General features: G+C 36.5%; 1 protein-coding gene across 5 annotated transcripts in view; it reads left to right on the top strand.

The window, feature by feature from the left end:
* LOC100333709 (leucine-rich repeat transmembrane neuronal protein 4) overlaps positions 1-17,717 on the top strand; it is a 470,001-nt gene that overhangs the window by 163,257 nt on the left and 289,027 nt on the right. The window lies entirely within an intron of this gene.

Below are 17,717 nucleotides of genomic sequence, written 5' to 3'. Positions count from 1 at the left end.
GTGCACGCATGCTATTTATATCCCACCGAATAATTGGTTTTTACACCGGTGTTGTGCTTGAATCGATGATCAACAGGCTGTCTTTCTATCTGATTGGTTTCTATGTGATGCTCAGATGTTGTCCTGTTGGAGAGGCTCTGTGCAGCCGCGCACTGTATTGTGTCCTTGTGTGTGTGTGTGTGTGTGTGTGTGTGTGTGTGTGTGTGTGTCAGATTGAGATTTTAGGAATTACAGGAACATCCATAGTTCAGTGTGTGGGACTCGTATAATAACTCTGCTTTTCTTGAAGAGTGTCAGTTGCATCCTTAAAGAACAAAATTGATAGATGCATCCGATCAAATGATGCTGTCTTAGAGGAAAGCTGTGATTTACTGATTGATTTTTATATTTGCGGTCAATCATATTTCTTGGAGCTCAGAGGTCTTGTTTTTTTTTGTCTTCCCCTTTTTATTATGTATTTTGACTGGATGTCACCTTAATATAAGCCTTTAAAAAAAGTCATACTGTCATTTTTAGATAGCGCAGATGGTTTTTCCCCAATCATAAATAATCATAATCAGATCATAAATAACACCCCGCCTCCTCTCTTTTCACAGGGACCGCCCTGTGTGCCGTATGGAAAGTCATTCATTCAAAGTGTGACTTAATGAAATGAGAGGAAGTGTGTGTGTTTGTGTGTGTGAGTGAATGGGCTGCATCAATGCGATGCTTGTGTTCAGAATATGAGCATTGTCATCATTATGGGGTTTCTGGCTGTTCTGTGCAGATGATGTGCATTTCTGAGCCTCACAGGTGTATGTGCTGCTGCTCGCTCCACTCGGCCAGTTCACACTCATTCTGCTCACATTGCACATGCTGGAGGAAAGATTGAAAATAAAATAACATCAGACCTTCAGAGGAAATGTTGGGGTGCATGTCAGCATGAACAAAACATGAACACAGAATAACATCGGCTGTACATTTCACCAGAATGTTTTTAAGAAACGGGAAATGCTAAGAAAGATAAACACCATAAAGAATCTGGTATTTAGACTGATACTTGCACATATAATGTTATACATCCGGGCAGTATTTGTTGGATGGGATAGAAGTCATTTCAAAGAAAAAAGAACTAGACTAAAAACATGACATTGCATTTTCTTGTGGAATGCATTCCAGTCCTTTATTTACAACCTTATTATTTTGAAAGCACTCCATGGAAGAAAAAGCTATTTGAAGAAAGTGCATATGTTTCAGATTTTTTAAAACGTATTGTTACATACATAAATAAATAAATAAATAAAGACAGCACATACATAAAATCTTATTGCTGTATAACAGAAATGACAGTCATCATCTGTGGACAGAAATGTTTTTACACCTAATTTATTTGCAATACATCCAACAAATACTGCCCTGATGTATAAAGTTATACTTACAGTTATTAATATAAACAATGCATACATTTTAAAGCGGTTCTTAGGGTTTTTTTCACCTTTAATTGAGAAGACAGTGAAGGTTACAGACAGGAAAGTATTGGCCGAAGATGGGGAAGGGCTGGCAAAAGGACCTCTAGCCGGTAAACGAACTCTGGTCGCTGTGGTGCTATCTGCGCGCTTAACCACTAGGCTATTGGAGTTGACATGATGCATATATTTTCTATTACAGTAATTAGGTTTATTTATAGTACAATAGTGCTGAATAAAATGTAAATAAGCATACAATTCATTAAAAAGTATCCAGGGAAAAATTATACATATATATTTTTTTTTCGGTAAAACAACTTTTTAAAAAAAAAATAAATAAAATCACTCACCGGCCACATTATTAGGTACACCTTACTAGCACTGGGTTGAACCCAGTCTTCAGAACTTCCTTAATCCTTCGTGGCATGGATTCAACAAGGTACTGGAAACATTCCTCAGAGATTTTGCTCCATATTGACATGAAAGCATCACACAGCTGCTTCACATTTGTCTGCTGCGAATCTCCCGTTCCACCACATTCCAAAGGTGCTCATTTGGATTGGGCGCTGGTGACTGTGGAGGCCATTTGAGTGCAGTGAACTCATTGTCATGTTCAAGAACTCAGTCTGAGATGATTCGTGCTTTATGACATGTTAAATTATTCTGCTGGAAGTAGGACCATCAGAAGATGGTCACTGTGGTCATGAAGGGATGGACATGGTCAGCAACAACACTCAGGTAGGCTGTGGCATTGATTGACACAATGCTTAATTGGTACTAATGGGCCCAAAGTGTGCCAAGAAAATATCTCCCAAACCATTACACCGCCACCAGCCTGAACCATTGATACAAGGCAGGATGGATCCATGTTTTCATGTTGTTGATGCCAAATTGTAACGAGTGGTTATTTAGTGTTGCTGTTAAAACTGTTGCTTTTCTATCAGCTGGAACCAGCCTGGCCATTCTCCTCTGACCTCTGGCATCAACAAGGCATTTGCGCCCACAGAGCTGCTGCTCACTGGATATTTTCTCTTTTGCAGACCATTTTTTGTAAACCCTGGAGAAGGTTGTGTGAGAAAATTCTAGTAGATAAGCAGTTTCTGAAATACTCAGACCAGCCCGTCTGGCACAAACAACCAAGCAACGTTCAAAGTCACTTAAATCACCTTTTTTCCTTATTCTGATGTTCGGTTTGAACTGCAGCAGATCGTCTTGACTATATCTACATACCTAAATGCATTGAGTTGTTGCTATGTGATTTGCTGATTAGAAATTTGTGTCGACGCGTAGTTGGACAGGTGTACCTAATAAAGTGGCCCGGGATTTAAATTTTTTTTTATATATTTATTTTTTAAATAAAATAATGATTATTTATTTATATATTTATTTATCATTCTATATGCAAAACAATTTTTTCATGATCTATAATGTTTTTTTAAGTATTTAAATTCCGGGTGTATTATGAAAAAAAAAAATCTATTAAATATGTCATTAACATTTCTTGCTAGTCTATTATTTCTGTCTGTGGCATTAACTGCGCTGTGAATGCAGTGAGCGGAAGGGAAATGCATGTCGCAATATTTACCAGTAACATCAACATTGTCAGTAGCATGTATCTGTCACTCGGTTATGCTGATACTATTGTCCCACGCTGGTAAGCTAAAACAAGCTGTAAGGAAATATTATAATGGCCCAGCATGAAGAACAAGTACTTACTGTCATATTCCTGTTAAGTACCTTGGCGCTACAGAAAGGATAAGACCCTGAGCTAATTCCTCAAGTCTCCCTTCTGTCGCTCTCTCTGCCTGTCTGCCAATACCACATCACACTGAAGATGTCTGGACATGTCAACAGTTCATTATTAAAGGTCCCCTGAAGGGCCTTCAAATGCGCAGCTGTGTTTCGAAGACATTGAGGAGTTCCGCCCCTTTACAAAATAGCCAGTAGTGTTCTGTTCATATTTCACAGCTCCACCAGTTAGATGCTGTGACACAATTAGCATACTTTTCCTTTCTCAATACAGTATTTGAAAAATGAATTGGCGTGTACTAAATAATAATATGTTGAAAAGAGTATTCCAAAATTACCAGGGTGTTTAACTACTTTGTGATGCTCTGGGCTTATTTTTTAACAGCAGACAGTGCTCTAGGGTTAGCATTAAGCAACAGATGATGCTCTAGGGTTAGTTTTTAACAGCAGATGGCACTCTATGCTAGTTTTGAACAGCAGATGTCCCTCTAGGGTTACATTTTAAGAGCAAACGATTGTCTTGGCTAGTTTTTAACAGCGGGCAGTACTCTAGGCTTAGCTTTAAACAGCAGATGGTGCTCTAGTCTAGTTTTTAACATCAGATGGCACTCCAGGCTTAGTTTTTAACAGTAGATGGGGCTGTAGGCTTGGTTTTTAAGAGCAGACGTTGCTCTAGTGTTAGCTTTTAACAGCAGATGGCTTTCTAGGCTAGTTTTTAACACCAGATGGTGCCCCAGGTTTAGTTTTAACAGCAGACAGGGATCTAGGCTTGATTTTTAACAGCAGACGTTGCTCTAGGGTTAGCTTTAAACAACAAACAGTGCTCTAGGTTTAGCTTTTAACGGCAGATGGCGCTCTAGACTAGCTTTAAACAGCAGAGAGAGTTCTAGGGTAAGTTTTTAACAGCAGACAGGGCTCTAGGGTTAGTTTTTAACAGCAGATGGCACTCTATGCTAGTTTTTGACAGCAGACGGTCCTCTAGGGTTGGCTTTTAACAGCAGATGATGCCCTAGGTTACATTTTAAGAGCAGACGGTTGTCTTAGCTGGTTTTTAACAGCAGGCAGTACTCTAGGTTTAGCTTTAAACAGCAGATGTTGCTCTAGTCTAGTTTTTAACAACAGTCAGCACTCCAGGCTTAGTTTTTAACAGCAGTTGGGACTGTAGGCTTGGTTTTTAACAGCAGACGTTGCTCTAGGGTTAGCTTTAACCAACAGACAGTGCTCTAGGGTTAGCTTTTAACAGCAGATGGCGCTTTACACTAGCTTTAAAAAGCAGACAGTGCTCTAGGGTTAGCTATTAAGAGCAAATGGCGCTCTTTGCTATTTTTTAACATCAGACGGCCCTTTAGGGGTTAGCTTTTAACAGCAGATGGCGCTCTAGGCTACTTTTTAAGAGCAGGCGGTGCTCTATACTAGTTTTTAACAGCGGACGGCCCTCTAGGGTCAGCTTTTAACAGCAGATGATGCCCTAGGCTACTTTTTAACAGCAGGCGGTACTCTAGGTTTAGCTTTGAAGAGCAGATGGTGCTCTAGTCTAGTTTTTTAAAGCAGACAGTGCTTTAGTCTAGTTTTTAAAAGCAGACGATGCTTTAGGTTAGTTTTTATTAGTAGGCAGCCTTCTAGTCTTTTGACAGCAGAGTGTGGTCTATGCTAGTTTTTAACAGCAGATGGCCCTCTAAGGTTAGCTTTTAACGGCAGATTAAATTTTAAAAAGAGACAGTTTTCTTGGCTAGTTTTTAACAGCAGATGGTGATCTAGGCTTAGTTTTTAACAGCAGATGGTGCTCTAGGTTTAGTTTTTAACAGCAGTTGGCGCTCTAGGCTTAGTTTTTTAACAGCAGATGGAGCTATAAGCTTAGTTTTTAACAGAAGGTTGTGCACTAGGCTAGTTTTTAAGAGCAGATGGCGCTCTAGGCTAGTTCCCAGCAGCAGACAGTGCTTTAGGCTTGGTTTATAACAGCAAACAGTGCTCTAGGGTTGGCTTTAAACAACATGCTAGCTTTTAACAGCAGATGGCGCTCTAGACTAGATTTAAACAGCAGACTTTGCTCTATGGTTAGCTTTTGACAGCAGAGAGCTCTCTATGCTAGTCTTTAACAGTAGACGACCCTCTAGGGTTGGCCTTTAACAGCAGATGGTACCCTAGTCTAGTTTTTAAAAGCAGACGGTGCTCTAGGCTACTTTTTGATAGCAGACAGCACTCTAGGGTTAGTTTTAAACAGCAGATGGCGCTCTAGGCTTAGTTTTTACAGCAGATGGAGCTTTAGGTTTAGTTTTTAACAGAAAGTTGTGCACTAGGCTAGTTTTTAAGAGCAGATGGCGCTCTAAACTTAGTTTTTAACAGCTGGGGGTGCTCTAGGGTTAGCTTTAAACAAACCACGCTATAGGGTTAGCTTTTAACCACAAGTGAGTCTCTTGACTAGATTTTAACAGCAGACAGAACCTCTAGGCTCAGCTTTTAATAGTAGATGATGCCCTAGGTTACTTTTTTAAGAGGAGACGGCCCTCTCGGCTAGTTTTTAACAGTAGGCGGTACTCTATGGTTAGCTTTTGACAGCAGAGAGCTCTCTATGCTAGTTTTTAACAGTAGACAACCCTCTAGGGTTGGCCTTTAACAGCAGATGGTGTTCTAGTCTAGTTTTTAAAAGCAGACAGTGCTCTTGGCTACGTTTTGATAGCAGGCAGCACTCTAGGGTTAGTTTTAAACAGCAGATGGCGCTCTAGTCTAGTTTTTAAAAGCAAACTGTGCTATAGGGTTAGCTTTAAACAGAACTCTAGGCTTATTTTTGAATAGCAGACAATGCTCTAGGTTTCCTTTTAGCAGGAGATTGCTGTTTTTTAGCTATTTTTTAACAACTGATGGCGCTCTGTTGTTAAATTTAACACCACATCGCACTAGGTTCAGTTTTTAAATAGCAGACCATGTTTTAGGCAAGTTTTTATGAGCAAATGACACTCTAGACTAGTTTTTAACTGCAGATTGTGCACTAGGCTTGGTTTTAAAAGCAGATGGTGTGCTAGGCTAGTTTTTAACAGCAGAATGTGGCCTAAGCTGGTTTTTAACATCAAATGGTGCTCTATAGTTAGTCTTCAACAACATACAATGCTCTTGGCTAGTTTTTAAGGATAGATGACACTTTAGGCTAGTTTTTAAAAGCAGATGGTGCACTAGGCTAGTTTTTAACAGCAGAATGTGCCCTTAGCTGTTTTTTTAACATCAAATGGTGCTCTATAGTTAGTCTTTAACAGCATACAATGCTCGTTTTAAGGATAGCATTCAACTAACAGCATGCAATGCTAGTTTTTAAGGACAGATGACACTTTAGGCTAGTTTTTAAGAGCAGATGGTGCTCTAGACTAGTTTCTAAGAGCAGATGGAGCTCTAGACTAGTTTGTAATGGCAGATGGCGCTCTAGGCTGCCTTCGAATTTGATAAGAACTACCAGTATTATAAAAAGTTTTACAGGTTTACAGGTTTGGGTGAAGAGTTTTGAATGATTATTAGTTAACCAGATTTAATAATTTAATTTAATATATATATATATATATATATATATATATATATATATATATATATATATATATATATATATATATATATATATATATATATATATATATTTATATATATATATATGTGTGTGTGTGTGTGTGTGTGTGTGTATATATATATATATATATATATATATATATATATATATATATATATATATATATATATATAATATTATATATTAATATGTAATATTTCATATTGTCCACATTATGATTTTTATTTGCAGCAATTTGTGTTGACTTTTATAAGGACACATTTGGTCATTAACATTTTTATTTCTCTACATAAAATCATATCCGCAAACATTTTGCTACACAAAAGACCCAGAAATGGCAGATATATGGGCTACTACAGTACATGTCCAATGCAATTCTAAACAAAATGTGGAAAAGGATTGAATAGATGATTGACAGGGCATGTAACTAAGCAACCGAAAAGTACATTAATGATTAAGTATTATATCCCAAAGCATGCCTACTCTCCTGTCAGAAGCACACACAAAAGTATGCTTTTTCCCACAAAAAGAGTACATATTTTAGGGTGTATTATAAGTGAGCAGACTGGGACATGGCAAGATTTGCTAAACTAAAGCGCATCAAACTCATGGCAGCCACAGTCTATAATAGCAGTGCAGAGCCTCAACTTTAAAATACAGCATTCAGTGTAATTCAATGGGTCAGATACAATTTGTGGTTCATGTCATTTCATGCATATGAGCCCCTTCATGCTACTGTGTCTGCAGATTGTGTGAGTGTGTGTGCGCTATATTGGTTTGTGTGATATTATTGCAAAACCAGACTTTATTCACACCAACAGAAAGCATGTTTACACTCTTTAAATCATTAAGAGCCTATTTGGTGTACTACGTGGCATTCACTTCAATGAAATGTATAATGGTGCGTGTGTAACAGACTTAGTTTTGAATTTCCCAGTGATATAGGCTATTCTGACTCTGTGTAGTTATTAGGGATGCAACAATTAGAGAGTTTGGTTGTGCGATAATAGTCTGAGGAATAATCACGACTATCACACTTATTATGCATTCATTCATTTCAAAACACTGCTAGTTTAGAAAAATCACATGACCAAATAATATGACACAAACAAAAATAATAAAAACAAAAAAACAAAAGTCCATTTCTCTTTAGACTTAAAAATAATTGAAAACATGTTGGCATTTAAAAAGTAATAATTTTACACTGAAAATAAATGTCAATAAAAAATAAAAAAAATAAAATAAAATCAAATTTAAATAAATAAATTTTAAGTAAATATTAATTAATTAATTAATTTTTAATAAATAAAATGAATTTAATTTAAAAAAAATAAAATTTAAATAAATTCATATAGAATAAAAAATTGTAATTAATTAATTACATGTAAATTAATTAAAATGAATGAAAATATATTTTAAAATAAATTACAAATTAATAAATAAATTTAAAAGTATTTTTAAATAAATTAAAATAAAAATAAAAATAAAAAAATAAAAATAAAAATCAATAAATAAATGAATAAATAAATAAGTAGTGTTTGTCTAATGTAAATCTAAGTTACATAATAGCTAAGTATTTTCCTTTTACAGTGAAGAAATATATTCAAAGGCTGCTGAAGCTTTTGATCAACTATTTAACAAAATTGTTTGGTATTTTTAATTTAGTATTTTTTTTTATTTTTTATTTCTTTTTCTCTGTTTTGGGCACTCGTGGCATTCTTTTAACTAGTTGGTGCATCTGGAAAGCACAAGTCCGTTGCTCCATATATGCAAACTCAGTTGGCATCACTTTAAGTTGCAACAGTTTTGTTCCATGCAGAAACACGGAGTTGAGAAAACTTCACGATCCCTAGTAGTTATGCCATCTATTTTCCTCTTCTGGTCAAGCCATATATTGTTGAGTGTACATGGATTTATTTTTTTATCTGCTATTGCTGTAGTTAAATTAATGAAAATAAGATCTGAATAAACATGATACGGCTTTAACTGATAATTTACACTATTGCAACAGTAAATGGTTTATATGTGTTCTTCCAGCCATTTTAGGTATTTTCATAAGAATAAAGTCGATTTATAATTCGGTGCTAACTGATATAGCATGTTATAATAGAAGCTATAAAATAATAAGCTAGATGCATTAACTCATTGTGATTTAACTATTACAGAAACAGATGTGCCATATCATATCTAGATAAATACGTCTAGATATCTATATCATATGTAGAAAGCTAGTACAATTTATGTATTTCTGACTAATTTGCATGTATTAACCTTGATATGATACACATTTGATCGATTAGTTATTTTATTTCACCAAAACTACACACATTGTACACTGTGAAAACAAACATTAAACTTCAGAAGTTAAAACTATTCAGTTTGAATTATGATGACGGGATTTTTTTAACACCATGTGACAACAGTGCCACTCCCACCTGCAGGTAGAAACCGGTACTGCTGAACAGCTGACTATTTAATTACATGACACAAACAATGCGTTAAGTGGAGCTTGTGATGTATGTGGTTAGCACTTACATAACAAAATACATTGTCATACAACCAATTTTTATGTAAGTGCAACATATTCCAAAAGATCAGGGACTTTTGACAATACATCAGTGGCTTAAAGCCCCAAAGCCCTTCCACAACACCCCCACCACTCCCCCACTGGAATGCCACTGATCTTTAGTATCAGCACACTAGTTTATAGATAACCTTAAGACTAAAATTTTCATACTGACACTCTTAAATTTTAATTTTGATTTGAGGAGGACTTTAAATGCCAAAGAGCTTTCCTTGGTAATAGAGACGGTGTCAAAACAGATAACCAGGGAGAGAGATTGAAACATGTCAGCCAATGAGAAACGGACGCAGGAATAGTGGTCTCTGTTTCCGGCATACTCTGTTCTGACCTGTGCTGTCTGGGGAAATTAAAATGGGGGTAATAGAAATATCATTAAGTTTGATAGGAGGAATAATGATAGTAAAAAAAAAGAGGCTGAGATGTGAAATCTCTTTTGTGGCTGCTGCATGCGAATGTGATGGGATTACTTCAGAGCTGTTCAATTTTGTGTCAGATTATCTTTGCTTGAGATTAGCACTGCTGTTTTGGGATTATGACTTTCTTGCTCGTGCAGAAACGAATCACAGATGGGATTAGCGCTGAAAAGTTGGCCACCGTTACGGTTATATAGTTTTTCCACCGAGCTCTGGTGATGTTGTGTGTACTTGAAATGCTTGTGGTTTATTGTATGCAGATGCAGTGACTTGAATTCCATTAGGAAGTAGGTAAAGATCTAATTCATCCTTGAAGAATGATGTTGCTTACTTGTAAACCAGAACAATTGTTTTCCAGGGGAAAAAAAAACATTCAACTAATAAATCTTTATTGACAGATCTGCTGTGAGCTACGGTATGAGGTCTAGAGGTTGACTGATATTGGATTTTGCCGATACAGATAGCTAGGTTGAACCGTACTTGCTGGTAACAAATTAATTAGCAACACTCAATGTACAACACTTCATGTGAAATAGGGCTGAACTTAATTGCATGCACACACACACACAAACCAATAAAAATTTTTTATAAATTAATTGAAGAGGTAAATCAAAGACATGAAAATGAAATCAAAACTTAAAATAGATTCCTTTTATTATTATTATTATTATTATTATTATTATTATTATTATTATTATTATTATTATTATTATTATTATTATTATTATTATTATGGCAGCACGGTGGCGAAGTGGGCTGTACAATCGCTTCACAGCAAGAAGGTCGCTGATTCGAGCCCCGGCTGGGTCAGTTGGCATTTCTGTGTGGAGTTTGCACGTTCTTCTCGTGTTCGCTAGGGTTTCCTCCCGGTGCTCCAGTTTCTCCCACAGTCCAAAATCATGTGGTGTAGGTGAATTGGGTAAGCTAAATTGTCTGTAGTGTATGAGTATAAAGAAGTGTGTATGGGTGTTTTCCAGTGATGGGTTGCAGCTGGAAGTGCATCCGCTGCATAAAACATGTGCTGGATAAGTTGACAGTTCATTCTGCTTTGGCCCCCCAGATTAATAAAGGGACTAAGCCGAAAGAAAATTCTTCTTCTTCTTCTTCTTCTTCTTTTTCTTCTTCTTCTTCTTCTTCTTCTTTAAAGAAAAAAATAATAATTTAATTAATAAATTAAATAAATAAATTTAAATTCAGGTGTAACACTTTTTAAAATAACTGTAGATTTAAAAAAAAAAAAAAAAAAAAAAAAAWATATATATATATATATATATATATATATATATATATACATATATATATATATATATATATATATATATATATATATATATATATATATATACACACATACATATACACATATATATATATATATATATATATATATATATATATATATGTATATATGTATATATATATATATATATATATATATATATATATATATATATATATATATATATATATATATATATATATTTTTTTTTTTTTTTAAATATATATATATATATATATCTGTGTCTGTGTGTAAATAAAAAAAAATTAAATTCTAAATATATGTGTAGATTTTTTTTTATAATAACAAAACAATGTCAAATTAGGGATTATGAATATAGACAGATATGTATATTTCAGTCATTTATAAAAATTGTTAACTGGAAAAATTATTATTTAGAAATAAATGCATTTATTTATTTATTTATTTATTAAATAAAAAGACTGATTGTTTCATGTATCTGCAAATCTGATACATCTGAGATACATAAACGCTTTGTAAATTATTTTGCTTCTATATGTCATCATTTTATTTTTAAAACAATTCTGTAATAGCAAAAATCTATGCAAAACAAACTTCACTACCCATGAAGCTGTACAGAAAATTGCACCAATCAGAGTCACCAAGTGCGTCAAGATATCTTTAACCCCATCCGCTCCCATGAAACGCCACAAATGACATGATCATGTCTCTACACTTTCAAAATGTGTGTATGTTTTGCAGTAAACTTTTGTTTCTGTGAATAAAACAAACAACTTGAAATAAATTATTACATACAATCACAGGCACTTTATTAGGTACACCTTACTAGTACCGGGAACTTAATCCTTAATTTTAATCCTTCGTGGCATAGATTCAACAAGATACTGGAAATATTCCTCAGAGATTTTGGTCCAAATTGACATGATAGCATCGCGCAGTTGTTGCAGATTTGTCGGCTGCACATCCATGATGTGAATCTCCCGTTCCACCACATCCCAAAGGTGCTCTATTGGATTGAGAGCTGGTGACTGTGGAGAACATTTGAGTACAGTGAACTCATTGTCATGTTCAAGAAACTAGTCTGAGATGATTAGATTGACATGGCGTGTTATCCTGCTGGAAGTAGCCATCAGAAGATGTGTACAATGTGGTCATAAATGGATGGACCTGGTCAGCAACAATACTTATTGGCTGTGGCATTGACACAGTGCTCAATTGGTACTGATGGGCCCAAGGTGTGCCAAGAAAATATTCTCCACACCATTACACCACTACCAGCCTGAACCATTGATACAAGGCAGGTTGGATCCATGAATTCATGTTGTTGATGCCAAATTCTGACCCTACCATCCGAGTGTCGCAACAGAAATCGATACTCATCACACCAGACAACTTTTTTCCAATCTTCTGTTGTCCAATTTTGGTGAGCCTGTGCAAATTATAGCCTCAGTTTCCTGTTCTTAGCTGACAGAAGTGGCACCTTGTGTGGTCTTTTGCTGCTGTAGCCCATCCATCTCAAGGTTGGATGTTGTTGTGCGTTCAGAGATGCTCTTCTGCAGACCTCAGTTGTAGCGTATTTAAGTTAATGTTGCCTTTCTATCAGCTGGAACCAGTCTGGCCATTCTCCTCTGACCTCTGGCATCAACAAGGAATTTGCTCCCACAGAACTGCCACTCACTGGATATATTCTCGTTTCCGGACCATTCTCTGTAAACCCTAAAGATGGGTAGATCAGCAGTTTCAGAAGTACTCAGACTAGCCCATGTGGCACAACAACCATGCCACATTTAAAGTCACTTAAATCACCTTTCTTTCCCCATTCTGATGTTCGGTTTGAACTGCAAAAGATTTTCTTGACTATATCTACATACCTAAATGCATTAAGTTGCTGCCATGTGATTGGCTGATTAGAAATTTGCACTAATAAACAGTTGGACAGGTGTATCTAATAAAGTGGCCGCTGAGTTTATTCATTAACCTTTAATTTTATTTAATTGTCACCTAAGTCTCTTTAAGGCAAGTTATTTCACTGATTGTTTCATGAATCTGCAAATCTGATACATCTGAGATACATCTCAGATACATTTCACATACATTTCAAAGAGATACATTTCACATCTTTGAAACGCCTCTCAGGCAGTATGCTCAGGCAGTCTGTTTAAATAGTTTGCCAAGCTTATGATTTCATGTTTGGAATCACCAATGAAACTAAACAACAACTATCTCTTCAATTTAATTTCTAAATGCTAGAATCACACAAAATCCACAGAAAGTCACATCTAGTTCAAGCCCCTCCCCCAGTGAATCTTCAGTCTATAGTGATCGCTGATTGGCTCCTGTACTAGAAGGCGGGGCTCTATTCCAATATTGATCGCTACACTTTTTCCCATTGAAAACAATGCGAGTGACATGTCTTGTGTACTCTATAGTCTTTGTTGTCACTTACAGTGCTTCAAGGGATTGTAATACTTTCCCTTATTGAATACAGATTTGAATGTCTATAAGAATGGTTGCGGACAACACAGTTGATTTGATCTTGGGAGAATTTGATTACACATGAGTTTGATTTTTGACATTGTATATTAAGACGTTGAGATATGCCAAAGGCATATATAAGATTACCGAGTCTTACATAGGATAACAAGCTGAGAGTTTAGAGTCTTTCTTTACTCTCTGTGTCATTGCTATGCTGTGTAGGAAAAACAATTGCGATAATAAAGGGATTTCATTTAGATATTTCTTTCCCGTGGGAATCTAGCATGCAGTTGGTGAGATTGCTTTTACCACAGAAAAAAAGGCTTTACAGAGACTGTGGTTGCGAGACCTGGATGTGGATGTGTTTTAATGTTGGTGGCATGATGAATGAGCTCTAAGATCAAGGGCTGGTTTACACGCACTGTTTGACTGCATCTTGGCTGCCGTTCCTTTATCGTGATGAATTGGATGCAGGAAGGTGGGGGAGGCCAAGATGCACTTATGTTATCATGCATATATGCAGCGGAAGACAAATTAAATGGAGGTTTTCAAGTTTGGGCTTTTTGTAAGTAAAGCATGACTCATGAGGGTGACTCCAGCCGTTACGCTGTGAGAGTTAATTAAAACTTAGAGAATTTGCATGCAAACCCTATTGGCTTGTACATTTGCTCCTTGTGTCCTTGCGTACCTTTGCATAACTTTATGTGATCTTGCCCAAGGTGGTGCTCTGTGTAGCTGGTTATATTGCAGAGGCTAAATTGATTTACCTGTCTCTCTTTTTCTAATTAGGCTGCTCTAAACCTCCCTGAGCAACACATGGACCATTTAAAAACCTAAAATGCTTTACATTAAAGTGAATAGTGTTTTGAGCGATCTATGAGGATTCTAATGTGAAAAAAAAAACACATTCCAAAACACTCACAACACCCCAGCAACCACATTCTAAAACACTCACAACACCATAGCAACCACATTCTAAAAGCACTCACAACACCATAACTACCACATTCTAAAAGCACTCACAACACCATAGCAACCACATTTTAAGAACACTCACAACATCCTAGTAACCACATTCTAAAATTATTCACAACACCCTAGCAACCACATTCTAAAAGCACTTACAACATCATAGCAACCACATTCTAAAAGCACTCTCAGCACCATAGCAACCACATTCTAAAACACTCACAACACCATAGCAACCACATTCTAAAAGCACTCACAACACCATAGCAACCACATTTTAAGAACACTCACAACATCCTAGTAACCACATTCTAAAATTATTCACAACACCCTAGCAACCACATTCTAAAAGCACTTACAACACCATAGCAACCACATTCTAAAAGCACTCTCAGCACCATAGCAACCACATTTTAAACAGCTCACAACACCATTGCAACCACATTTTAAAAGCACTCACAACACTATAGCAACCACATTTTAAAACACTCACAACACCATAGCAACCACATTTTAAAACACTCACAACACCATAGCAACCACATTCTAAAAACATTCACAGCACCATAGCAACCACATTTAAAAACACTCACAACATCCTAGCAACCACATTCTAAAAGTACTCACAACACCCTAGCAACCACATTCTAAAAGCACTCACAACACCATAGCAACGACATTCTAAAAGCACTCACAACACCATAGCAACCAAATTCTAAAAGCACTCACAACACCCTAGCAACCACATTCTAAAAGCACTCACAGCACCATAGCAACCACATTCTAAAAGCACTCACAACACCATAACAACCACATTCTAAAACACTCACAACACCATAACAACCACATTCTGAAAGCACTCACAACACCATAGCAACCACATTTTAAGAACACTCACAACATCCTAGTTACCACATTCTAAAATTATTCACAACACCCTAGCAACCACATTCTAAAAGCACTTACAACACCATAGCAACCACATTCTAAAAGCACTCTCAGCACCATAGCAACCACATTTTAAACAGCTCACAACACCATTGCAACCACATTTTAAAAGCACTCACAACACCATAGCAACCACATTCTAAAAGCACTCACAGCACCATAGCAACCACATTTAAAAACACTCACAACATCCTAGCAACCACATTCTAAAAGTACTCACAACACCCTAGCAACCACATTCTAAAAGTACTCACAACACCCTAGCAACCACATTCTAAAAGCACTCACAACACCATAGCAACCACATTCTAAAAGCACTCACAACACCATAGCAACCAAATTTTAAAAGCACTCACAACACCCTAGCAACCACATTCTAAAAGCACTCACAACACCCCAGCAACCACATTCTAAAAGCACTCACAACACCATAGCAACCACATTCTAAAACACTCACAACACCATAGCAACCACATTCTAAAAGCACTCACAACACCATAGCAACCACATTTTAAGAACACTCACAACATCCTAGTAACCACATTCTAAAATTATTCACAACACCCTAGCAACCACATTCTAAAAGCACTTACAACACCATAGCAACCACATTCTAAAAGCACTCTCAGCACCATAGCAACCACATTTTAAACAGCTCACAACACCATTGCAACCACATTTTAAAAGCACTCACAACACCATAGCAACCACATTTTAAAACACTCACAACACCATAGCAACCACATTCTAAAAGCACTCACAACACCATAGCAACCACATTCTAAAAGCACTCACAACACCATAGCAACCACATTCTAAAAGCACTCACAACACCATAGAAACCACGTTCTAAAGCACTCACAACACCCTAGCAAGCACATTCTAAAAACGACCAGGACATCATTGCGACAACCTCCAGTACAGTAACAACATTTTGAAAACACCATAACGACCCCATAGAAATGCCCTGGCAACCACGAGCAGCGCAACAATCTTTGTTGGCTTGTTTGTACTTTTCTTTCTTATTTTTCTTGAGACAGTTGTTTTAGTTTAGTAAGTTTGCGTATCTGTTTTTATTTCACAGTGTGAACTACAATCACCGTCACCGGCCACTTTATTAGGTACACCTGGTCCAACTGCTCGTTAACGCAAATTTCAACTGGCAGCAACTCAATGCATTTAGGCCTGTAGACATGGTCAAGACGATCTGCCGCAGTTCAAACCGAGCATCAGAATAGGGACGAAAGGTGATTTAAGTGACTTTGACCGTGGCATGGTTGTTAGACAGGCTGATCTGAGTATTTCAGAAACTGCAGCTCTACTAGGTTTTTTACGCAGAACCATCACTAGGGTTTACAGAGAATGGTCCAAAAAAGAGAAATATCCAGTGAGCAGCAGTTCTGTGGGCACAAATGCCTTGTTTATGCCAGAGTGTCGCATCATAGATGTGCAGCCGACAAATCTGCAGCAACTGTGTGATGCTGCCATGTCAATATGGACCACAATCTCTGTGGAATATTTCAAGTACTTTGTTGAATCTATTCCATGAAGGATTAAGGCAGTTCTGAAAGCAAAAGAGGGTCCAACCCAGTACTAATAAGGTGTACCTAATAAAGTGGCCAGTGAGTGTAGGACTAGAGAAGGACATCTGGCAGTAAAGCTACTAATAGGGTTCTGTTATGAACATACTGCAGTGCCTCCCTCATGTAGTTTTCACTTAAGCGGGCTTCTCTGGTATATTAACATCCGCCCAAATATATTTGCTGGTGAAACATAATACTATTATCATCTTTTTACACTTTTTTTTTTTTTGTATCAGCATACGAAAAGCCAAACATTCGCGATTGATTAATCAGTGGAAACTCTAGTCTTGCTCCAGTGGAAACTCTTCTCTTGCTCTGCTAGTTTTCTACTGCTGTTCATCAGCACTCACATAGACAATCTCATGTGCTATGCCGACCCGCAGAGATGCGCCTTTTGTGGCAAAATGCTTTGGGTCGTAGTTTTAGAATCTCCTAAAATTTCCAGGATTTGGGTTTTACATTGGTTTTTTTAGGTTGCCGTTATTTGCATTACCTTTTCGCATCTGACTGCGCATGCACAGTCGCGAGAGAAACATTACATTATTATTTATTAAACAACTCAGATAAACTTTACTATAAACTCGGAGAAAACTAAATATAATGGCTGCAAAATATCTGTACACCATTAAAAATGGCAATCAACTAATTTGCCTTATTTAAATCTACACTTTTTATTTTTGTAATGATTATATATATATATATATATATATATATATATATATATATATATATATATATAT

Source organism: Danio rerio, chromosome 8, assembly GCF_049306965.1.
Source record: "Danio rerio strain Tuebingen ecotype United States chromosome 8, GRCz12tu, whole genome shotgun sequence".
In the NCBI taxonomy this organism is placed as follows: Eukaryota; Metazoa; Chordata; class Actinopteri; order Cypriniformes; family Danionidae; genus Danio; species Danio rerio.
Note: the sequence above shows the minus strand (reverse complement) of the source record. Positions and strands in the feature narration are given on the sequence as shown.